General features: G+C 40.1%; 1 long non-coding RNA gene across 1 annotated transcript; it reads left to right on the top strand.

The window, feature by feature from the left end:
- The first annotated feature begins 4,249 nt into the window (after positions 1 to 4,249).
- Positions 4,250 to 24,915, top strand: LOC123652345. The gene is made up of 3 exons (XR_006741615.1): positions 4,250 to 4,407; positions 7,159 to 7,161; positions 24,905 to 24,915. It is a non-coding gene; the product is annotated as an uncharacterized LOC123652345 (long non-coding RNA).
- Positions 24,916 to 25,130: the final 215 nt, after the last annotated feature.

The raw sequence follows: 25,130 nt of genomic DNA, 5'->3' as shown, positions 1-25,130 counted from the left end.
TTACATTATTTTTTACTTTATAAGTATATGTATGTTTATGTGCATGTGTGTATTTACTTGCATGCTGGTTATTTCAGACTTACTTGGTTTGAAAAAAATCTTGCTGGCATTTTAATTAAAATTGCTTAAAATTTATATGATAATTTTATTTTAAATATGTAGATTGTTTCCATCTAGGAATATAGTATATTTCTTAATTTAACTAAGCTTATTGTATATCCCTCAGTTATTTTGTATCTTTATTTCTTTTTTATGCTAAAGTGATTATTACTTTTAAGTATTTTTAGACTTGCAGAAAAGATGCATGAATAATACTAAGGACATTTTTCCCCCGATAACTATTTTATAGTAAGTTACCTACATAATTCCCCGTCACCTCAACTACTTTAGTAATTCCTACAAGTCAGGACATAACCACAATATAGTAAATTACCACCAAAATCAGGAAATTCACTTGTTAGATTACTGTGTACCATGCAGCCGGGAGACCCATTCAGGCACTGCCAATTGTCCCACTAATGTCTTACAGGAAAATGATTAAACCCAGGATGAAGGATTGCAGTTAGTGAAACATGACTTTTCAGGTTCCTTCAAACTGGAATAGTTCCTAAGCCTTTTTTAACTTCCATGACCTTGACACTTTTAAATAGTATAATCCTCTTTACAGGATATTTGTCCATATGAATTTCAGCTTCTTCATGACTACATTTAGTTTATGAATCTTTGGCAAGAACATCAGTAGACAGTAGAATATGTGGTTTCCAATATCTTAAACATGTATATCCTTATTCATCTGACACCTTGTATTTAAACATGCTCTTTCACTGCTTCTGCCCCCACGCTCTTTTATACCCCATGTGGATGACCCCCTCAAAAACCCAGATGGGCTGCTTTGTGTAGACGCCCTCCACAAGCTTGGGGACTCTTATGGACCACAGCAGCACTTCTGTGGGAGCTCGCCTCACTCTGTGTCCGTCCTTCATGGTCTCCGCCCTGTAGATTCCGCCTGCACCTTGCCAGGCTGGGACCACACCACCTCTTCAACCCACGTAGGCCCTGACATCTAGTATCAGGTTGCAAGGAAGGAAAACAAGGAGAGAGGGAGGGAGGGAAGCATTCAGACTATGTGTCATCATTTTCCCACTGAGGGTCTTGAGGTTTGCCAGGTAGATCACAATAACATCTATTTCAGCAAATTGCACTTCTAAGAAAGTGTTGAATCATCTGAGGCTGATACATTTTTTCTTACTTAATTTGAAATGTCTCTAGCATTTTAATTTTGTGCAAATATGGTAGTTGGTTTGAGATATACTTTCTTATATCAGGTTAGAAATAAGTATCAATTATTGTTTTATTTGTTTTTTGTAAAAAATGAATGTTGAATTTTGTGAAATGCATTTTTGGCACCTACTTAGATGATAGTTTACTTCCTATGACTGTAATATAACAAAACACATTAATAAGTATCTTAATATTAAAACATTCCCACATTTTCAGAAAAGACACTAATTGTTTTAAAAATCACATCATTCTTTAACTGTATGGTTATCATAATTTGATTATTTTTCAGGAATTTTCTGTTAGTTATGATGCTAACCTTCCTGTTTTGGTATCAGTTATTAATCAGTTTTCTAATTTTAGAAGACATGTTGAAAGATTTTCTTTCTAATTTATGCTTCAAAAGAGTTAAATAAATTAGAAATTATTGGATTTGAGGTAACCTGATGGTAAAACATTAGCACATATGGCCATTTTGAAGGGAAGGGACTAGTCTATCTCTGACAATTTTAAACATGCCTTCCATTGTTAGTAAGCAAGCCAGGCATCCTACCTCTTGCTGATAACATTTGAGTAATGCAGTTCTGAACATTTTAATAATGTAAGTAAAATTAGTTAAAATAGTTATTATTTTAGCATAAAAATTAAATAACATTTTAGGAATATGCAATTTCCCAGAAAATAATTTGTTTATTTGATATTTCCTAATTGATTTTCAACAAGAGCTAGAATGTTTGTATCTCTTTGGTATTTGTGTCTTTTTGAAAGTATATCTCTACCTTCTCTTTCTTTTTCTTTCCCACATCTCTCTACCAGACTTGTGTATATTTCAGGTCTCAGCACATTTCTTTCTTTTTTTTAAAAAATATATTTTATTAATTTTTTACAGAGAGGAGGAGAGAGGGATAGAGAGCTAGAAATGTCGATGAGAGAGAAACATTGACCAGCTGCCTCTTGCACACCCCCTACTGGGGATGTGCCCGCAACCAATATACATGCCCTTGACCAGAATCGAACCTGGGACCTTTCAGTCTGCAGATCGACGCTCTACCACTGAGCCAAACCGGTTTCGGCTGGTCTCAGCACATTTCTCTGTCAAGGGCAGGGAGTAAATATTCAGGTTTTGGGGGCCATACTATTTAACTCTGCTTTTGTGGCATAAAAGTAGCCCGAAACAGGATGTAAATGAATGAGGTGGCTGGGTTCCAATGGACCTTTATTATAGACACTGAAATTTGAATTTTATATAACTTTCATGTGTCATGAAATATTATTCTTTATTTCTCCCCTCAACTATTTAAAACTATAAAAAACCATTTGAACTCGAATGTCATACAAAAACAGGTGGCGGGCAGGATTTGGTCTGTAGTCTCTCCTTGCCAACCCTAGTCTCTCTCACAGATTTGAGTAAAAACAAATAATCCAAAAAAAAAAAAATAACCCATTTAAATTTATCACATCTATATCTAATTCTTTGTTCTCTAAATCACAACATTTTAAGAACGTGGCCATTCCTCCCATCAGTTTTTGTTGATGTTGAATTTTTCTAGCTTCTTGAACTTAATGCTAACTTTTTTTTTTTTTTTTTTTCCACCAATGGCCAAGCGTACAATGATCTGTAGGACAATATAACAAACAACCACATCCTCATCACCATACTTAATAAGTAAGAGATTCCAAATCGAGAAAAGCACTTCTGTGCTCGACAGCCTGGTGGACACACTAACTTTCATAACTCCCCAGTGGAAACCACTTTAGAAGCCGAAAGAGCTGGATTAATTGTGTCATTGCATTCTGAAATATATCACTGAGCTATACAAACAGAAGGAATCAACAGAAGGCTGAAAACAGGATTTAAAATCAGGAACCTCAAAGGGTAGATCAAAAAGTGTCAAAGCAACTCTGGCCCTAAGAGGCTTGGGTGTCTGCCAGCTCTTCTGGATCCAGAGCTTCTGCTGTGTTTTCTAACAGGTCAGAGGGAAGGGATTGATCCCAGGCTCTCCAGAGACAGGGCCTTGGGGCCACGCCTTCAGGAAAGAGAGAACTCAGGCTAAGAGAGCATGGCTTGCATGTGGCCCTGTAGGAGGAAAACAAACTCCTGTGAGTATTTGTAACCCAGAGGTGGCTTTCACACCCTCCTAAGCCTTAGAAATGAGTCTAAGGGGTTGAAAAGCTGAAACTGAGAATTTGATGTAAAGTGGTCTCAGGTTGATAATGGTTCCTGGTGAATGGCACGAATAAAAAACCTGCTTGGTACTATTTCAGGTAGGTGTGCAAAAGTTTATAGAGGACACATGGACTAAAATCTACAAAGGGAATCACAAAAATAACAAAGCGAAGCTCAGTCTGAACATGTAATGATCGGATTTAGAATATAAAATAATTAGGCTTAATATGTTTTAATACAGAAGAGAGAGGCTTGAAAATATGAGATTGGAGAATGATACTTTAAAAAGTGACGTTGAAGGTTTGAAAAAGAGCAAAATGAAACAATTGGAAATGAAAAATGTGATTACAGTTTTTTCAAAATTATAAAGAGCAAATTAGACAACACTAAAAGGAGACTGAATTCATGAATAGAACATAGATTAAATGCATTATGCAAAATGCAGCCCAGAGAGAAACAAACAAACAAAAAATAGAAAATATGAATGGGTGGTTAAGAGGTAAAAATCACTGAGCAGTTATTATCATATAATAAAAGCCTCACAAGGCAAATTGTCCCCTCAACCGGGAGTTCAGTTAGTTCGACTGCTTGCTATGACGTGTGCTGACCACCAGGGGGCAGTGTGGAACATGGCGGGCGTCAGCGATGTGGTGCTGGCAGCGGGTGGTAGTAGAGATGCTGCTAATTGAGAGCACACTGTGTGGAGCCAACACTGGGTGACCCAGAGGCCCATGCTATGCCCCGGCTTGTGGCATCTGGCCGCGCTTACTGCTTCTCCACATGGGAACTCAGGTGCTGTGACTCAGGCAGAGGGAGGCCCACAGGGACCCTGGGAACCCAGGTGTTGCCCAGGGCCCAGAGGTCAGCTGGGACCTGCCCTTCCGCATCAGATGCTTGTGCTTCAATAGCCAGCCAGGACCAGGGACTGCACCTGTGCACGAATTTCATGCACTGGGCCTCTAGTATAATATATAGATAGATATACCTATATATCTCAATTATTAAATATTGACATATATATACATATCTATATAGTACTTAACTTTTTTCTGTCTTCGAGTTTAATGCTTAGTTTTTCTTTTATTGTTTTTTCATAAAGTTCAAGTAACACCATTGATGAGAGAGAATCACTGATCGGTGGCTCCTGTACATTTGTTTGAGCCTCAAAATGATCCCAAACCTCTCTCCTTTTAATTGTCTGACCTTATTAAAAAGGTAGCATAACGATTCTGTTTTTTAAGTAGGGGAAGTCAGAGAGAGAAAATGAAATTTTGTATCAGGCAAAATTTCTGCACAGATTATTTCAGAAGGATTCATAACTCTGTGACGATATACAAATGATCCATTTTGTTAATCTGAATTTCTAGGGTCATTAAAATTTTTTTTCTCCCCTTCTCTGGAGTAGTTTATTACTTAGAGGGGGTGGGGTGGGGGAAAGCCAGTTTAAAACCAGGTAAGGGAAGAAAGCTGACAAAAACATAAATTAGAGGAAGAACTTAATTTAAAAAGTGTCAAAAAGGATAGATAGTCTTAGTTTAATAATAAAGCCTGGTTCAGGAGCCTTCTATCTTTAAATAAAGCGTCCAAGCACTCTATTACCTGTGTACAACCAATCTTTGATTTCCAATCTAAGTCTATTTTTGCTTCTGGTGATTAGCATACAAATGCGAGAAGAAGAAGAAGTGGTTACAGGGGTGCCGATTAGGACATGCCTTTGACTTGAATGTCAGCGGTTGTCAGGCCGGAGGTGGTGAAATGAATCGCTGCGTTGGGGGCTCCTTCGGGGTAAATCTTGTCTGAAAATGACTCCTATCCATCTCCTTTTATTTGCATTCCGTGTTCATCATCCAAACTGCAAGCATATCAGTGCATATTTGTTTTCAAAGGAATAAAACTCAATAGCATATAGCAACGTGCTAATATATGTGAGCAGGCGGCGAGCTGTGTGCGATGACGCCGGGGAATACACCCCCTCTACACAGCAGATTGGAGTCCAGAGATTTAACCTCAATGGGGGGGCTCTCCCTTGTCAAGAGTCATGGGCTGCCTTCTAGAAATGAGAAGGGAAATATTTGTTCAGACAGATATTAGGTTGGCCAGTGACTCAATGCACAGGAAGACCTGAGGCTAAAGACATCTTTTTTTTTAATTTTTTTATAATGTATTTTATTGATTTTTTTATAGAGAGGAAGGGAGAGGGATAGAGAGTTAGAAACACCGATGAGAGAGAAACATCGATCTGCTGCCTCCTGCACATCCCCTATTGGGGATGTGCTCGCAACCAAGGTACATGCCCCTGACCGGAATCGAACCCAGGACCCTTTAGTCTGCAGGCCGACGCTCTATCCACTGAGCCAAACCTTTTAGGGCTTAAGGGGTCTTCGTTTGGTTTTATCTTTGAAGATGGTGTTGACAGGCACTGCCTATTCATGAGTTTTATGAAAATGCCACCTCATCTACTCTGGTATGAGTGGAGGGTAGGCCTCTGAAAGCCAAACCTTAAAACTCCCTGGTCATGTTGTTAGGGAAGGATATATACCGAATCCCAGCTTTTATAAGAGTTCCCTCCAAGTCTTTGGAATCTTCTCTGAAGAGAGGGTCACAGGTCCTGAGGGCTCTGGCTTACTTCCCGGCGCCCGGGGCATGCTGAAACAGCAACTTCCTGGGTGGGCTCTGGCGCCGGCATGAAGGACTTTGCAGGAACAGGGAGGTGTGACTGCACGTAGGTGACTGCTGACGGATGGCCCCATTTACATCCCAGGCAGTTATTATGCATGAAACCACTCAGGCATCATTTGTTTCAGGGAGTTCAACCAGTCCATTTTTCAGGCCCATTCTGATTCAGGGTCAGACAGACATGAAGGATCTTGGGTTGGCTTCATTTTGGGCCAGTGCTTCCTGCCAGCTTATTTGCAGCAAATTCGCTTAAAGAGCACCACACTCAGACTATGTGGGGAAAAAAAAATCCTTTCACGGTGCCTCTGTGGGCACTGGGGAAGCACTAGTATGGCTGAGCCACGATGCACATTGTTGTAAATTCATCAGGACAGATAAGCTATGCCCAGGGCTCACCTGGACACTCGAAGGCGTACACAGGTGAGCAGTGTGCAGTGAGGAGGTGCCCACCATGTGCGAATGCACATGGAGACTGAGCTATGGCCACTGCTCCAAACCCAGGTCAGCTTTCAGCCTCACTTGAATCTGAACTTCAAGGAAACTATTCCTTCTCTGCTTTGATGTACGGCTCTAGGTTTCATTCCCAGACAAACAATGTTGGCTGTGGTCTTGGACTATCACTCAAAAGATTACTAACATTTGTAGGGTGCGTTGTAATGTAAAAACAAGGTGTTACTTAGAAATAATATGCTATTTAATCCACACAATAACCAGAGAAGGAAGGATTATTCTTACCCGCCAATGAAGAAACGAAGTCTCTAACTAGTTTAATCAAATCTTAAAGACAAGATAGGTAAAATAAAGGAATTAAACATTGCAAAGCAATCTTTGTATGTAAAGAATTCAGCAGCAATCCAATTCTGAATGAAAAAATAAGAAGGCAAAGTGTAGTGATGTTCGTGTTGGTTACTGGCCTGTTGTATGGAAACACTGGGCCAAAAGCACTCATTTTCTTTATTTTGTCTTTGAGCATGGAGCAGGCGAAAGAACGAGTGCAACACCACGTGTGCCCTGTCAGTTACGCACCACAGTGGCAGGTTGTGGGTATTGCACTGCCCTTGCTTTCCTCCTTTGCCTTCACGCAGTCATCACGGCCAGCTCTGGTCCCCGCAGCAAGGTCAGGACCTGCAGGATGTAGTGCAGACAAAATTTCCCTTCATCCCTTCCAGGTTCTTTGCCTGGTCTAATAATTACATTGGTAATCATTAGGTTATCAATAATTATATTATTGATTATTAGAAAAACCACAAAGATTTAATTACATATGTACAGGAGCTTCATAAAGATATGAAGACTTAAAGGGCAGTCAGGTAACTGAGGATTTTCTAACATCCTGAGCCAAGGAAAGGGGCGGGGATCGGAGGATACCAAGGGAAGGAAGACCTTTTATAGGGAGGGAGAGAAGGAAAAAGGTCCCTTTGGTAATAGCTCTCTTACGGATACAGATGGCCCTTTTTATAATGTCAGTCTAAGCACTTGAGAAGAGGTAAAGAGCTTTATTGGAGCCTGGATTTTGACTATTGCCAGTTCAAAAGAATCCTTATAACAAATACCTTGGGGTGGCGTATTCTGCATCCCTTCAAGAATACAGTGTTAAGCTCTGTCTTCTGACCCTAAATTTTATCTATTCTGCTATCCCTTCTTATCTTTTTTAGCAACTCTCTAAAGAATCTCCAAGTGAATGAAGAACTAAAACGTCATATGTAATGTAGCAGAACTGAGGCTTCCACTACTTCATACAAGTAGCAGAACCTCTTGTGTGTGTGTGTGTGTGTGTGATCTGTATGGATGTATAAATATCACACACAGGGAATTCAAGGTCCAGAGGGAACACACATAATTATTATGATTTATTAACTTCCAACCTCCTACAAAGATGGTTGAAGCCACAAAGGATGATATTTAATTGATAAGTTTTGTGTGCTGATTTGTTTATAGGAAAGAGGCCAGAATAACTTCATTATATACAGACCTTATATCTGAGATTTTCCTTCCTTTATTTGAAGGGAGGAGACAGAGTTGATTGACAACCTAATTTCTAAGCGTTCGTGCCTGGCTATTACAAAACCGGGGCTTTGTGTTTGTTCGCTCTGGAAGGAGGTTTTGTAGATGAGCCCCATCGTTTAAAAACACTCAATTGTAAGTCTGAATAAAAGTAAAAACAATTAAACTCAATAGACACACATTGGAGTTAAATGCCTTTCTCGGAATTCCCAGGGATCGCTGAAGGCATTGCTGAGCCAAGACTTCTCCCTAAAGGACAGCGTGCGGGGAGCTTATTCATTTTATGTTAATAATACGTGATGGTCCAGAGTGAGGAGATTCTGTTCGATACACACATGCACCTGAGGCTGTTTAAGGCATGGCGCGGATAAACTTGTAAGAAATAATCTCATCTCCTAGCCGCTGTTTCCTGCACACAGAATACATTTAATAAAACATTTCTTCCATGGAGGCAGAGACCGGTGTGGCTCAGTGGATAGAGTGTTGGCCTGAAATGTCCCAGGTTCGATTTCGGTCAAGGGCATGTACCTTGGTTGTGGGCGCATCCCCAACAGGGGGTGTGCAAGAGGCAGCTGATGGATGATTCTTTCTCATCGATGTTTCTAATTCTCTATCCCTCTCTCTCCCTCTCTGTAAAAAAATCTATAAAAAATATATTTAAACAAAAAACAAACACCCCCCCCCCCCTCACACACACAAAACATTTCTTCCATGGAGAGACACATACATGCACAAAATGTGACCAGGCCTACTTGTCTTAGCGCTGTCATACAATGTAGTACCATCTGGGCTCCCAACGCCAGCACCTCTCACATGAGTGCATTTCGGGAAAGTGACAAAGTGACGCTGCTTTATGAAAACATATGAATAGGTCTTTGTAAAGCAATGTGCAAAAATAAACATTTCCTCCCCCCAGATTCATGCATTGGAGTGCTTGAAGTGGTATCAGTGAGCATATTTCTAAATTTGCAAGTTAAATATTTTTTCTTCGACAAGTGTTAATATCTATTTTAGGGATTTTCAGTAAATACTACTCAAGTTTACATACATTTTCATAGTGTATGGATACTGTGTGCAAGAATGGAGAGCAAACCTACTCATGAAGCTGAAAAGTGAGAAATCCAAAGGAGGCGCAGTAACATTCAGGCCATTTGTAAATCCAAAGATGAAAACGTAAGATTGTAGTTTTGAACAAAAATGAGCAGTGGCAGATCTTTGAGGTCCACGGGTTTATCTGCTGACTAATACTCAGTGTCCATCAGCTGGACTACTAAGATAGTACTTCAAAAGAGAAAGGCTCACGATCACTTTAATTTTCACCCTCGTAAACCTTTTTGCTAAACGGTTAAACTAAAAGCAGTAGTAGATTCATTTTGCTTTTCTTTTTTTTAAAAATATATTTTTTATTGATTTTTTTACAGAGAGGAAGAGAGAGGGATAGAGAGTTAGAAACATTGATCAGCTGCCTCTTGCACACTCCCTACCGGGGATGTGCCCACAACAAAGGTACATGCCCTCGACCAGAATCGAACCCGGGACCTTTCAGTCTGCAGGCCTACAGTCTATCCACTGAGCCAAACCAGTTTCGGCCTCATTTTGCTTTTCTAAAGCCAATAACAAGAGTAACAAGCCTTAACAGTTACTTGTATTTCAACAAACGATTGGAGCTTGGACCATGTGCCAGGTGTTACCAGCCGCTGTGGGAGTAGGGTAGTGGACAGTGCAGAGACAGGACATGTGTGACCCGTCCATTGGGGGGAAAGTCCTCTGCCAGAAGTTTTAGTTCGCTCAGCAGATGAACTAAATGTGCAGTGGACAAGGCACAGGGTGCCTCTGTTTCTTTCGAAGTCTGTTCTGTGGTGGGAAAGGAGACTCTAGGCAGCAAGTATCGGGCAGTGATGGAAAGTTGGTGGTGATTGATGGGGGTACTCTGATCAGGGAGAGAAAGGAGAGGGATGACTTAGAGGTGATGCTCTTATGGCTTTCCTGCAGAGATTCTGGCCACGCCCATGTTGGTCAGACAGGAGTAACCAGCCAAAGTACAGTGAGGCGTTGAGGGGATGGTCAGGAAGTGGTGAAATCCTTTCTTAGGAAAACCTGACTTAGCCTGACTGTGGGGGGTGAAAGGGGGTAGAGGCTGTTGGGAGCTGATGAGGAAAGGCTCCCCTGAGCTGGATTCGGTGGATGAAAGGAGATTTCTAGAGACAGAGGGAAGAGGGAAACGGGCCACACATCCTGCTTTGTCCCGGGGACATGGAGGAATACAACTAAATGTCCCTGCCTTTTTCGCAACTCTGTATTAGCAATCAACATATTTAGGGAGTTTAGCAAATTAATCTCCTCTCTTTCTGGTATCCAATGGGGCAAGTATTCGCAAAGGAGAAATGTCTGCCCCCTGAAAGGGAGTGCTGATCGAGTTACAGCAGTGATGGGTGAGGTGCAGGTCTGAGTGACCAGGTGGTCATTTGACATAGGCCGTTCTCATCATCTTTGCTGTAGGTTTGTCTCAGAAGGTGATTTGGAGAAAGAAAGGCTTTGGAAGTGCTTAGGAAGCATGCTTTAGTTTTTATGCCCATGACTGCTGTTTCCTTTGCAGGTGAAAACTTGGCAGTTCCACCTTTGCCAGGCTATTTTGATTACTGTGGCCTTGTGGTGTAGTTTGGTACCAGGTATGTGATTCCTTCAACTTCGTCCTTTCTCCAGATTGCTGTTGCTATTCATGGTCTTTTGTGGTTCCACATAAATGTCTGGGGTATTTGTTGTAGTTCTGTAAACTATGCCATTGGTGTCTTGATAGCAACTGCATTGAATCTGTAGATTGATTTGGGTAGTATGGACATTTTAATGATGTTAATTCTCCTTCTTTCTTGCCTTATTTTGAATGATGGAATATTTTCTTCAATAAATACTACAGTTGTTTCTTACTACATTGGTGGGCTGTTACCTTCTAAATTTTAGAGACTTCCAATTTTTTCTTTCCGCTCACTTACATGTTCTGGGGATGAGAAGCATTGTGCTATGTTGCTATGAAAAATATCTGTTTATAACTGTATGTAATTTGTTCCAAAATAGGGCCCACAGCTTTTATCAGCTTCACGAAATGGTTTGTGATACTCTCCCACTAAATAATATAGGGTGACCTGAAAATGTATGCACACATTTTGAATTATTACAAAGGCAGTGTTTATGAAAGTACATTTCATTTTCAAAATTGAGCTATCAGCTATTGAAGTGTATATACATTTTTGGAGGCACCCTGCATATTAAATGATTTGTTATAACAGCCTATTTTCCCGTGATGTCTGCTTAGTTTATAGAAATAATACCATATTTTGTATAATTCCTCCAACTTTTTAGTTAGAAGGATAATTTACTACAGATAAATATTGACTTGCATTTCAGTATTGAAGAAATTATTATTGTTTGGCTTTTCAAAGATAATGGATTGAATTTGGCAAAGCTTGATGATATGACACACCAAATGCACTGAGAAACATTACTTCAAAGTTGATAAACTGAGACAAATGAATTTAAACTTGAAGTGAACTTGAACAAAAGTCATCCAGCTCATGTTAGTTATAATTTACTTTTAAAAGAACATAAGAGACAGCATTGTAATCCAGATAGTAGAAAACAGTGCACAATTGCTATTCATGAGGTCAAAAGCTTTTATTTACTTGTATAGTTTTCTCTATTTCCAGATTCATTAGTCACAATTATTTTAAGTTTTTACCTGGAGTTACAAAAAAGTCATAGAAGTACCCATCCTTAAATTATTTTAAGTATTTGAATTATAATTTTATATCACTCAACATCTAAAATTTTGACTATGAATTGTATAGAACTCAAACCTGTCAATATCAGCAAGTTTGCAATCTGAAGGAATGAGTAGCATGTCTTATTCAAAGGACATCAGAATTAAAATGCTTTAAAGCTGTGTATATAGTTTGGCTTATTATAAAGAAATAAATAATTTTATGTGTATTTCATATATTTAAACAAATATATATATCTACATTTTTATTTCTTCATAAATAAATAAATAAATAATTTTCTATGAATTAAAAAACTTGGGAAAAGATATAATAATACACCAATTATTAAACCATAAAATGAATTGAACCAGTTTTTTACAGACTAAAAGCTTGACTGTAGATCTGAACAAGTTTTAAAAATTGTTTTGCTATTTGTTAATAGGAATTTAAAAAAATTATGTATCAAAACTATATGCAACTGGGATGTAATATACTCTGTCACCATGAGACAGGGAATTATTGTTTTGGCTTATGTATTTATAGTTAAGGTGTTTAATAAGATGGAGTAAGCAGGATCTATTTCTCATCTCCTTTCCTCTATTTATTTTACGTTGTTGGAAATTATCTGTTTTTTGACAGAACAAAAATGATTGTGTCACTGAAATACCATATTGCTTTTCTTTCTTTATATTTGTGTTATGCTCATTAATGGAATTTTGCTGGACAAGTGCTAACTTCTGGAAACAAGTTTATAGGCAAAGAACATCTATATTTCACATACATATATTTTTATATACTTAATATAGAAGTTTATAATTTATGAAAATACACATATGTACACATATATGTATGTTCTATCTACATGTGAATTTTACATGAACTACTTTTGATGCATTTTTTCCTAAAGGAACTTTGTTTAGCACATAAACATCAATCATTTCATTTCAAGACTGAATGTGTAAAGTGGGATACTACTTAGCGTGATTATGGCATCTGATATATTTCCATCTTATAATTTTAATTATTTTCAATGTGTCTACAAGCAGGTGAGTTTTTCTTTTTTAGCTGCTCTAAGACAAGATGTTAAGGAATCTGGTTAAAGGTATTTTTGTTTACAGAAGCCTCCACCGCAGAGAGGATCCACAGATGTGTCCTGAGTAAAAAGAATTCACTTGAGAGAGTGGTGTCAATGGGTTATAGAACTGCTGAACTCATCTGAAGCATTGTGGAATGAAATGTTTGAGAAATACAGTATTCATAATTAAGATTGTTAATGAATTGCCTTGTTAATCCATATACTGTATGCATGTTGCAACGTTTTCTAGGCTTAATTAGTGTACTTGATGATTATGTTTATTTTCTGATGTACACACTGATTAAGCATTGTCCACACACTGGAGCTTGCAACAAGATCAGTCGGTACAGTAGTACCTTAGTCATCTAACTGGGGACTCCAAATGCAAATAGACCAACTTATGTAAAATTGAATTAGTTCTAATAGAACCCATTTTGCCTGAGCAGCTGGTGTCACATTATAAACAGCATTCTCTTGTTGTAAGAAATAACGGGCTTCTGTTGACAGACCCTTATATTCCTCTAAGCTTAAAATGCTGAGTGCATACGATGTTAGAGTGGGACTGCAACTCTCAGACACAAGGAATCATGGGGTATTTTTATTTACCTAATTCTATTGTGCTCTAGAAATGCAACTCATTATGCCATTATGGGAGGTGTGAGTGCCAGGTTTCAAAACGCTTTCATCAAAACCTCCTGTTTTTAGTCACGTACAACTTCTGTGAATTTTCTTCTGTTATGTTGAAATGTTCCACATTATCTTAGGTCATATATTCAAAATAGTCATATATTAAAAAATGTATTGAATACCTGTCTGCCTTAATTTACAGATACTTTAGACACATTCTTTTAATCCTCTCCATTTGATGGCTAGATTTACAAAGTTCAATTTAGCATTTAAGATGTTGCTAGACTAAAACATTTAAAAAATATATTTAATTGATATTTTACAGAGAGGAAAGGAGAGGGATAGAAAGCTAGAAACGTCGATGAGAGAGAAACATCGATCAGCTGCCTCCTGCACACCCCCTATCGGGGATGTGCCCACAACCAATGTACATGCCCTTGACCGGAATCGAACCTGGGACCCTTCAGTCTGCAGACCTACACTCTATCCACAGAGCTAAACCGGTTTTGGATAAAACTTTTTTTTTTTAAATACTTTTATTAATTTCAGAGAAGGAGGAGGGAGAGAGGTTGAAACATCAATGATGAGAATCATTGATCAGCTCCCTCCTGCTCACCCATTACTGGAATTGAACCCAGGACCCTTCAGTCCCCAGGCCAATGCTCTATCCACTGAGCAAAACCAGCTAGGGCAAGACTAAAAAGTTTTTAAACTTACTTGCAACACCATTAAGAAAGCATTTGTTCATCCACTTGTGCATTCTACACACATTTGTTGAGTAGCTACTGCTTTTCTATTTTATTATTATTTTATTTTTCAATTACAGCTTACTTTCAGTATTATTTTGTATTGATTTTAGGTTATACAGCATGGTGGTGGTTAGACAGTCATATGCTTTGCAAAGTATTTCCACTGTTATTTTCAATACCACCTGGTACCATAGATAGCTATTACAGTATTATTGACTACATTCCCTGTGCTGGACTTTACATCCCTGTAGCTATTGTGAGTAGCTTCTTTTGACATCATACATTGTCCTAAGCATGGGATGTGTATAAAAGGGAGTTCCTGTCCTCAGGGAGACGGTGGCTTAATGGGGAATGTAGGAAGGAAGATCAATGACAAAACAGCAGACTGATGTCATTTGGAGATATTAATAGTGCTCTGGTGCAGAACAGAGAACCTAAAAGAAAAAATTTAAATAAACTGCACGAATAGTCATCCACATGACATTTTAAAGATTTGTTTAATGTCACAAACCCATGAGCTCTGAGGGCAGACAAAGTGTGGGGGGCAATATGCAGTGGTAGCATTGAGTGTCCACTAGATGTCACATCTCTAGGGGGCGGTGCTTTAGCAAGATCCAGTGAGATCCAGCACTACTGAGTCGTGACTGGAAGGACAACATGACAAGAGGCGCTTTTGCATTATTGGTGGCAGTGTCCATTGGTGCTGCCATCGTGGGAAAGTCTGGAAGAAGGTGCCTAGTGCTTTGGATATGCCCAGACACTTGGATACAGTCTTTTCTCCTTCATCTTTTCAGCAGGGCTGTAAGAGTCTATCGCCTTTAAAATCCCCTTTCAATTCAAATGGTTTTGTTGATGACACAACACACTAACTGGGGCATTAGAATTATTGTTAGGCAATTTCCATAGCCCGCTCAAATTTAGGCCCTCCCCCCCCCCCTTTAAAAAATATATTTTATTGATTTTTTTACAGAGAGGGATAGAGAGTTAGAAACATCGGTGAAAGAGAAACACTGATCAGCTGCCTCCTGCACAGTCTCTACTGAGATGTGCCCACAACCAAGGTACATGCCCTTGACCGGAATCGAACCTGGGGCCCTTCAGTCTGCAGGACGATGCTCTATCCACTGAGCCCAATTAGGGAAAATTTAGCCCTCTTTTCAATCTATTTGCCCATTTATTTTTGTGAAACACATTAAAAAAAAGTGAACAATCATTTCGTATTGTATCAAGACTGAAGCTTTTAAGTTTGAAGTCTGTCACGTCTTAATAGCAGCTTTTGCAGCTCTGATCGAAAAATGAACTAGTAGTGGTATCTGAGCAGGTAGTTGGAAAGCCCTTAACAAATCAGTATCAGTTTCCTGTGAAATTGTTTAGTTTTTTTAAAAACAAAAAATATTTTCTATTGATTTCAGAGAGGAAGGGAGAGGGAGATAGAAATATCAATGATGAGGTAGGATCATTAATCAGCTGCCTCCTGCATGATGGGATCTAGCTTGCAACCCGGGTATGTACCCTTGACTGGAATCGAACCCTTCAGTTTCCAGGCCGACGATCTATCCACTGAGCCAAACCAGCTAGGGTTGTTTTTCAGGGAGCAGCCTAAGCTGGCAGCCGGACATCCCCCGAGGGGTCCTTAGCACTGCTCTGAAGGCAAAAAAGGCTCCCGTCACCACTGCTGTGCTCGCCAGCCATTAGCATATGGCTTCTGGCTGAGTGGTGCTCCCCCTGTGGGAGTGCACTGACCACCAGGGGGGTAGCTACTGCAATGAGCATCTGCCCCCTGGTGATTAATGTTCATCATAGTGACCTGTTGTTTTATCATTTGGTCGATTTGCATGTTAGGGTTTTATTATGTAGGAAAGGATTACAGATATCCTCTTTCGCCCCCACCATTGATCCTCTTCACCTCACACCCGCCCAGGCCTTCACTGTACTATTGTTTATGTCCATGGGTTATGCATATCCTATATGATAAAAAGGTAATATGCAAATTGACCATCACGCCCTTATACACGATGGCCACCATAAGATGACCCTCACACGTGGTCACAAGATGGCCACCACAAGATGGCTGGCAGGGGATGGCATTTGTGGGTGATCAGGCCAGCAGGGGAGGACAGTTAGGGGTGACCAGGCCAATGGGGAGGGTAGTTGGGGGAGACCAGGCCGACAGGGGAGGGCAGTTGGGGGAGATCAGACCTACTGGCAGGGGAGCAGTTATACATCAATCAGGATGGCAGGGGAGTGGTTAGGGGGTGATTAGGCTGGCAGGCAGAAGTGGTTAGGGGCAATCAGGAAGGCAGGCAAGTGAGTGTTTGAGAGCCAGCAGTCCTGGATTGTGAGATCAGGCCTAAACCGGCAGTCAGACATCCCCTGAGGGGTCCCAGATTGGAGAGGGTGCAGGCTGGGCTAAGGGACCCCTTCCCCCCTCCTCCCCCCAGCGCAAAATTTCATGTACCAGGCATCTACAATAGTATACATATAAGTTCTTTGGTTAATTTCTTCCAACTTCCTCACCTCTCCCCCATTTCCCCCACCCCCATTCCCTCTGAGATTCATCAGTCTGTTCCATGCTTCCATATCTCTGGATCTATTTTGTTCTTCAGTTTATTTTGTTCATTAGGTTCCACAAACAAGTGAGATCATGTGATACTTGTCTTTCTCTTACTAGCTAATTTTGCTTAGCATATATTCTTCAGGTCTTTCCATGTTATCTCAAAGGGTAAGAGATCCTTCTTTTTTTACAGCTATGTAGTATTTCATTGTGTAAAAGTACCAAATATTTTTAAAAAATATATTTTTATTGATTTTTTACAGAGAGGGAGAGAGAGAGTTAGAAACGTCGATGAGAGAGAAACATCCTCCAGCTGCCTCTTGCACACCCCCTACCAGGGATGTGCCCGCAACCAACGAACACGCCCCTGACCGGAATCGAACTCGGGACCTTTCAGTCCGCAGACCAACGCTCTATCACTGAGCTAAACCGGTTTTGGCTATACCACATATTTTTTATTCACTCATCTAAAGATGGCACTTGGGCTGTTTCCAGATCTTAGCCCTTGTAAATGGTGTTGCTATGAACATAGGGGTACATATGTTCTTTCTGATTGGTGTTTCAGGATTCTTAAGGTATATTTCTAGAAATGGGGTCACTGGGTCAAATGATTGTTCCATTTTTAATTTTTTGAGGAAACTTCACACTGTTTTCCACAGTGGCTGTGCCAGTTCACACTCCCACCAACAGTGTACTGGGGTTCCCTATTCTCCACATCCTTGCCAGCACTTCTTTGTTGATTTGTTGATGGTAGCCATTCTGACAGGTGTGAAGTGCTGTTTCATTGTTATTTGAATTTGCATCTCTGTGGTGATTAGTGACTTTGAGCATTTTTTTTTATATGTCTCTTGGCCTTCTGTGTCTCCTCTTTGGAGAAGTATCTTTTTAGGTCCTTTGCCCAGTTTTTAATTGGATTGTTTGTCTTCATTCTTTTATTTTATTTTATATTTTCTTGATTTTTTACAGAGAGGAAGGGAGAAGGATATAGAGTTAGAAACATCGATGAGAGAGAATCATCGATCTGCTGCCTCCTGCACACCCTCCACTGGGGATGTGCCCGCAACCAAGTCACATGCCCTTGACTGGGGTCGAACCTGGGCCCTTTTGGTCCACAGGCCGATGCTCTATCCACTGAGCCAAACCGGTTTTGGCTGTCTTCCTTCTTTTAAGTTGCATGAGCTCTTTATAAATTTTGGAAATTAACCCTTTATCATTTGTATTATTGGTAAATATGCTCTTCCATAAATGGGATTCCTTTTCATTTTATTGATGATTTCTTTTGCTGTGCAGGTTTTTATTTTAATGTAGTTCCATTTGTTTATTTTTTTCCTTTGTGTCCCTGGGCCTAGGAGATGTATCAATACACATATTGTTGTGAGAGATGTCTGAGATTTTTCTGCATATGGTTTCTTCTAGGATTTTTAGGGTTTTGTAACTTACATTTAAGTCTTTTATCTATTTTGAGTTTATTCTTGTGATAATGTAAGCTGGTTGTCTAATTTCATTTTTTTGCATGTACCGGTCTAATTTTCCCAATATTGAAGAGACTGCTTTTACTCCTTTGTCAAATATTAATTGAGCATAATGGCTTGGATCAATTTATGGGTTCTCTGTTCTGTTCCATTGATCTAGATGCCTGTTCTTATGCCAGTGCAAGTCTGTTTTTATTACAATGGCTTTGTAGTATAGTTTGATATACAACATTACTTTGTTTTGCTTTCTCAAAATTGTTGCACTACTCAGGATATTTTTTTGTTTCCATATAAGTTTTGGAGTATTTGTTCTAGATCTGTGAAATATGCCATTTGTAATTTAATAGGGATCGTGTTTAATCTATAGATTGCTTTGGGTATTATGGACCTTTTATTGGTGGTAATTCTTCTAATCCATGCACATGGTATATTTTTCCATTTGTTTGTGTCTTCCTCTATTTCCTTTAGGAATGTCCTGTAGTTTTCCGAGTACAGGTCTTTTACCTCCTTGGTTAAGTTTATTCCAAGGTATCTTATTTTTGTTGTTGTTATAATGGTAAATGGGATTATTTTTAGTTTCTCTTTCTGAGCAGTCATTTTTGGTGTTTAAAAATGCCATAGGTTTCCAGATGTTAATTTTGTACCCTTCTGCTTTGCCAAATTCATTTATTAAATCTAGTAGTATTTTGGGGGAGTCTTCAGGGTTTTTTACATACAATATCATGTCATCTGAGAATAATAACAGTTTTATTTCAAAGGCTGACTTGGCAGAGTCTTCATCCTTGACCTTGTAAGAGTGGATATTTCTGAAGAGAGGGCCAGTATGAAAGAACATCAGTTTTGGAGTCAGAGATTTAATAAATAATTCAATAAACTTGGCCAATATCACTTCTGTCAATTTCATCTACAAAATGAATGACTTGTGCTAAGTGACTTCTGAGGACCCATTTTGATTCCATGTCCTACCATGAAATTGGCAGTGCAGACAGAGAAAAGAGTTACTCTCTTCTAGCATTCAAAATACTGATACCCCAGATGAAGAGTCACTCCAAGGAGGATCTAAGCTGATCCATGTCTTCTCTGATGTGATCGAACACCCCTCTAAGATGTGATGTCAATTGCATCGACACCTATCCACATTGAACTTCTACTAGTTGAGCTGCGCACTGGCCCAAAGAGTAGCCAGTATTTTCTCCAACGTATCTGTGGTAGTGGTACAAACTGTGCCTACAGGTAGTTCTGACATCTATTACATAAGAGAGGCCTTTCAGAAACTTGGTATCCTAGCTTATGCTAATCTATGCCTTAGAATTAGGTATGTTATACCTGTCTTCACCATTTTCCTGGAGAAAATCATCAGTCATTCTGAGTAAAATTACACTCACCTACTTATCTGTGCACTAGAGCTCTTTAAAAAAATTTTTTTTTAATTGATTTCAGAGAGGAAGGAAAAGGGAGAGAGCGATAGAAACACACAATTCTAGAGAATCATGGATCGGCTGACCCCCGCAAGTCGCCCACTGGAGATTGAGCCCACAACCCGGAATCGAACCTGGGACCTTTCAGTTTGCAGACCGATGCTCTATCCACCAAGCCAAACCTGGCTAGGGCTAGAGTTCATCTTAAAGGTTTCTTACAAATAAACCCCCAGTTCACATTCAAATGGAGGACTATGGATCATCTTCTCAGGTGCATAGCCCTGGTTAGGTTTTGGATTTCCTCTATAGTATGGGTCTGTATTTAACTGACATATCACAGAGCTGCATTCCATGAAGGAGTATCTCAAAGCATCAGTACAAGCACTGGTCTAAATATTTTCTAACAGAAATAATATTTAGCCCTGGCTAGTATGCTCAGTGGTGAGAGCATCAGCACATGCACTAGAGGGTCATGGGTTCTAGTCCCGGTCAAGGGCACATACTTGGGTTCCCCAGCTGGTTTGGGGAGCATATGGGAAGCAACCATTCAATGTGTCTCTCACATAGGCATTTCTTTCTCTCTCTCCTCCCTCCCACTTTCTTTAGAAATCAATGGAAAAATATCCTCCAGTGAGGATTAACTACTACTACTACTACTACTACTACTACTACTACTACTATGTGATGGTTGCTTGAAGGACATCTTAGATATCCTAAAATATATTCCAGATTGAGTTACATCAGCAAAACTCTATCCATTTTGAACTCCAGACACTATGGCTTGATGTCATCAGCCTCTACTGAGGGACAGCACAAAGAGTCATGGTGTGTCCTGTGTCCACTGAGAGTCATGGTGTGTCATGCTGAGTCCACTGTCCACAGTGATAGGCAGGGTCTTCTTAATGATGCAAAACCCCCGCTGGTCTCAGCGCCAGGAGTAGCTGTATTTTTCCTGAGCACAGGGTCTGTAGTGACATCATAGGGACACTGAGCTGTGTGATCGGGGCCCCTTAAGCACCGATGCTAAGAAAGGTGGAGCAGTTTTGCTAGCATACCCACAGCGAGGGAATAGGGCTTTCTGCTCCCCATTCTTCAGCCATATCCCTGCCCAATTTTATATTTCCCAACTCTGCTTTTCCTTCTTTTATGCCTCATTTAGGTTGATTATACATCCTTTTTTTTAAAAAAAAAATATATATATATTTATTGATTTTTTACAGAAAGGAAGAGAGGAATAGAGAGCTAGAAACACTGAAGAAAGAGAATCATCGATCAGCTGCCTCTTGCACACCCCCTACTGGGGATGTGCCCGAAACCAAGGTACGTGCAGTGCCCTTGACCTGAATCAAACCCAGGACCCCTCAGTCCACAGGCTGACGCTCTATCCACTGAGCCAAACCGGTTTCGGCTTATTATACATTCTTAAATGTTATGAATTCTTACAAGCTGCTCTAAGTTCTTTCTGGAACAAATAATACATTAGTAGGTAAGTAAGTAAACCAGTGGTCTTCTCTGCTTCACCCAGTGATCTGGAGGTTTGGGAAGATGCCAGGTCTGCTCAGTGTTGGACAAGATTTCCTCCTCCTTGCCTGTCTTCGGTCCTCTTCACATGTTAGGGCATGTGGAGGAAGGAACTTGTCTATATTTTAGTCAATACTTAGTACAGCAGGTGAAGCACAGTAAAAAGTGCAACATAGGAAGACTCAGGAAGCCTACTTGTGTTTGTTGTCCAAATTAACACTCAATTTTTATAACGAAGAACCAACGAGGATTCACCTTCATGTGTACAGACACATTCATACTGGATGCAATGCTTTCTGCTATTTCTCAATATGTGCATTTTGTCATAACCAGCAAATATGTAGTAAGGCATCTTTAGTGAACTCTGTTCTACCCAAAGGGATCTTGATGACGAGGGTGAAAATTAATAACTCACCAAGCTTATATTTAGGGGTGAGCTGCGATTGGTAGGCTTCCGTTCATACCCTGCTTCCTTTCAATCTCACTCTGATCTTAGATGTCTACGTCTGGATGAATTAGCTGCCAAGATGAAAGGTGGGAACGAGACAGCAATCGAGGGGATCCCAGAGAGAATGCATCCGAGATAAGATCAGGGTCTGGCAGCCAGAGCATGTTTCTGCTCTTTGCCACTGCGCCTGGCAGCTGTGTGTTCCCTCCTAATTCCCAGGTGAAGTGTGTTGACATGAATAACCCGCTTAAAATTTGTATGCAGCAAGAAGAATGTATGACAATGCTCTTAAATACGAGCTCATAGTAATTATTTTGCCATTTTTTGTTAATTAATATTAATAATAGATAGATATTTATACTCAATTATAAAGCTCTTAAGGACATGGATCTTCTAGTGTTCCATTTTCTGAGGACACCATCATCTTGAATCCTTCCCAAGGACAGGTTGAAATTTTATGTTCTTTTTGTTTGTTTTTAGTTCTTTCTTTATTTTTTTAACTTACCTCTGAGTTTGGAGAGAGAATTGTAATCTTGTCCTGCCCTCCTCTCCAACTTCCCCATTGTAACTTTCAATTTATTAATACCTCTCCCTCTAATTTTGAAAATTTCAATTTATATGACGATCATGTTATCTTAACCACCCCTTCCTGTTCCTTGTTGTTGTCCCCACAGTCTTACATGGTTCCAGCCCCAGCTCACTATTCTCCTCACACTCCCGATACCTCTTGGTCATGTGGGCACCCTTCTCATATACTTGGCTCTCATTTCCAGGGCCTTTCTACCTCCAGGGATCTTTCCTTTAATTCCCCCAAGGGCTTATTCTCATGTCATACCTGAGTTGTTGTCACGAATATCTGCAACGTCCCAGAAGTCTACATTTTAATACTTCACTCCATCCTGATCTCTCTCCTTTTTCACATATCATGGAAATAAGCCTCAGCTTTCTTACCCCACCTTCACTCTATTGTACTCACCTGCTTACAGATTAATTCTCCTTATAGCCAGCTCCGTTCAACTCTGCACTGGCAGCCAAGCAGTTAAACCCTCTCCGGAAGCCACTCTCCCTTCCTTTCTCAGTGATGGTGGCATAGAAAACCCCTCATCCCTCTCCTGTGAATATGCTGCCATTCCAAATCTGTACGTTTCCTTCACTTGTGCAACGGATTTCACGCCCTTTCACTTCTCTAAGGGTTCACTCTTGTGACAATACCCTCCCTTCATTTCATCATCTGTCCTCCTCTGGTGTAAAATTCCTATGAGAACAAAACGATGTATCATTTTTAAAACAACCTTTCTCTGACCTCCATCTTTAACAACACTTATATTCCTACTAGAGGCTCAGTGCACAAATTCATGCATGGGTGTGGTCTGGCCAGCCCAGCCCCAATTGGGGTGAATCAAGGTTGGGCCTGTCAGGAGGAAGAGATGGCAGGGGATTGTCTGGTGAGTCCCAGCCCCGATTGGAGTGGGGGGACAATTAGGGGCAGGGCTGGCTATGGGGAGGAGCTGTGGGCGGTGGGCTGGTCATCCCTGTCCCTGATTGAAATGGGAGGGCAGGTCAGGGGAGGAGCTGGCTGGGGGAGAGGCTGCAGACTGATCAGGTAGGGCTGGTAGGGGGAGGGGCTTCAGGAGGTTGGCCTGCTGGCCCTGCCCCCTATTGGGGTGGGGGTGGGGCGATCAGGGGTGGGGCTGGCTGGGGAAGGGCTGAGGGAGGTTGGTTGTGGGGTCCCCTCCATTCCCCCCCCCATCCTGCCAGTTCAGGATTGCTGGCTGCAGAGGGCATCATAGTCACTGACGGGTCGTTCTGGTCATTCTGGTGTTCTGGTTGCTGGCATTATATATATATATATATATATATATATCACTCTGCTCATTGTCACAATAACACATCTTGAAAGAGCCATCTATGGCCCAAGACTCTGCTTCCGTGCATCCATTTTCTCATCAGTACACTATTTTATCCTTACCATTTCTAAAACTGCTCTTGCCTGGTCACTATTGACTTCAAATTGCCAATTCAATGGTTCCTTTTCTGTCTCCGATTTATTTGACTAATTGCCAGTATATGATACAGTTGACTGCATGCTCCTTCTAAATAAACTCTTTTTTTCTTGACATCTGTGATATCATCTGCTCAGTCTCTCCTACCGCCTTCTCCTCCTGTGCTTGTCCCTACGTGTTTCTTATTTCAGTGAGTGACCCTTGGGTTCCTACTGTTTCCTTTAGCTATACTCTCACGGCGTAATCTTATCTAATCCCTTTGGCTTTAAATGCTATCCTCATGGCTACAACATCCAAATTTATATTTTCTAACCTATATTTTTCACTGAAATCCAGAATTATTCCCAATAGGTTGCTTAATTTAACATGACAACTCTTCTATTTCCCTACCCTTACTGAAACTTGTTTCTTTCAGTTTCTCTTTGTCATTAAATGCACTACCTTCCATGAAATTGCTCAGGCCCCCCAATAAGAGGTAATTCTTACTTCCAAAAATTTCTATCTCCAAAATTTTTTCTAAATCTGACCATATTTCTCCATCTCTGCAGCTCCCCTTTTAGAACATAAGATATAGTTGCCTGGATTATTTTCATAGCATTTAATATTTTTTAAAAAAAAGAAAGAGAGAGAGAGAGAGAGAGAGAGAGAGAGAGAGAGAGAGAGAGAGAGAGAGAGAGAAGAAACATTGACCAGCTGCCTCCTGCACACTCCCTACTGGGATTGAGCCTGCTAGCTGGGCATGTACCCTGACTGGGAATTACTAGTAAACTGGTGACCTCTTGGTGTATGGGTTGATGCTCAACCACTCAGCAACCCTGGCTGGGCACTTTTTTAAACATCTTAAAGCCTAGGAATTTAACCACCTTTGAGAACATTTTGTTTTCTTTATCTCCTCAATATCTTACACTTACCTTTTGTTTGCTTCTACCCTTCTTAATTATAGACTCAACAATGAAGGCACAAAGTCTGGTCTAATTTCACATATTGATTTACTGCCAGATCTGGGCCCCAGTTCTTTCTGACTCAACATAGTGGTTAAGAGGTTAATTTCTTTGGCCAAATATTTCCTTATACATTATAAGCCTCATTTTTTTGTCTCTACTATGGAGATTGTAAAATATACACCTCAATGTTTTTGCGAGAATCAAATGACTCAGGAAAATAAAGCACTGGGATAACTGAGTGTTAAATAGATATTAGCTATTGTTAATAATAATATGATTATTAGCCCAGAAAAGCTTATAATGTTTCTATATAATATAATGTATTTGTGGTATTGTATAGTAACAATAGCTTCATACTATTATTTTTATAACAACCTGGTAGAGCATGAAATGAAATATAATAAACTTGACTAGTTATATGCATCTACATGTTCGAGTC

The sequence above is a fragment of the Pipistrellus kuhlii genome, unplaced genomic scaffold, assembly GCF_014108245.1.
Source record: "Pipistrellus kuhlii isolate mPipKuh1 unplaced genomic scaffold, mPipKuh1.p scaffold_m20_p_14, whole genome shotgun sequence".
NCBI classification, from domain to species: domain Eukaryota; kingdom Metazoa; phylum Chordata; class Mammalia; order Chiroptera; family Vespertilionidae; genus Pipistrellus; species Pipistrellus kuhlii.
Note: the sequence above shows the minus strand (reverse complement) of the source record. Positions and strands in the feature narration are given on the sequence as shown.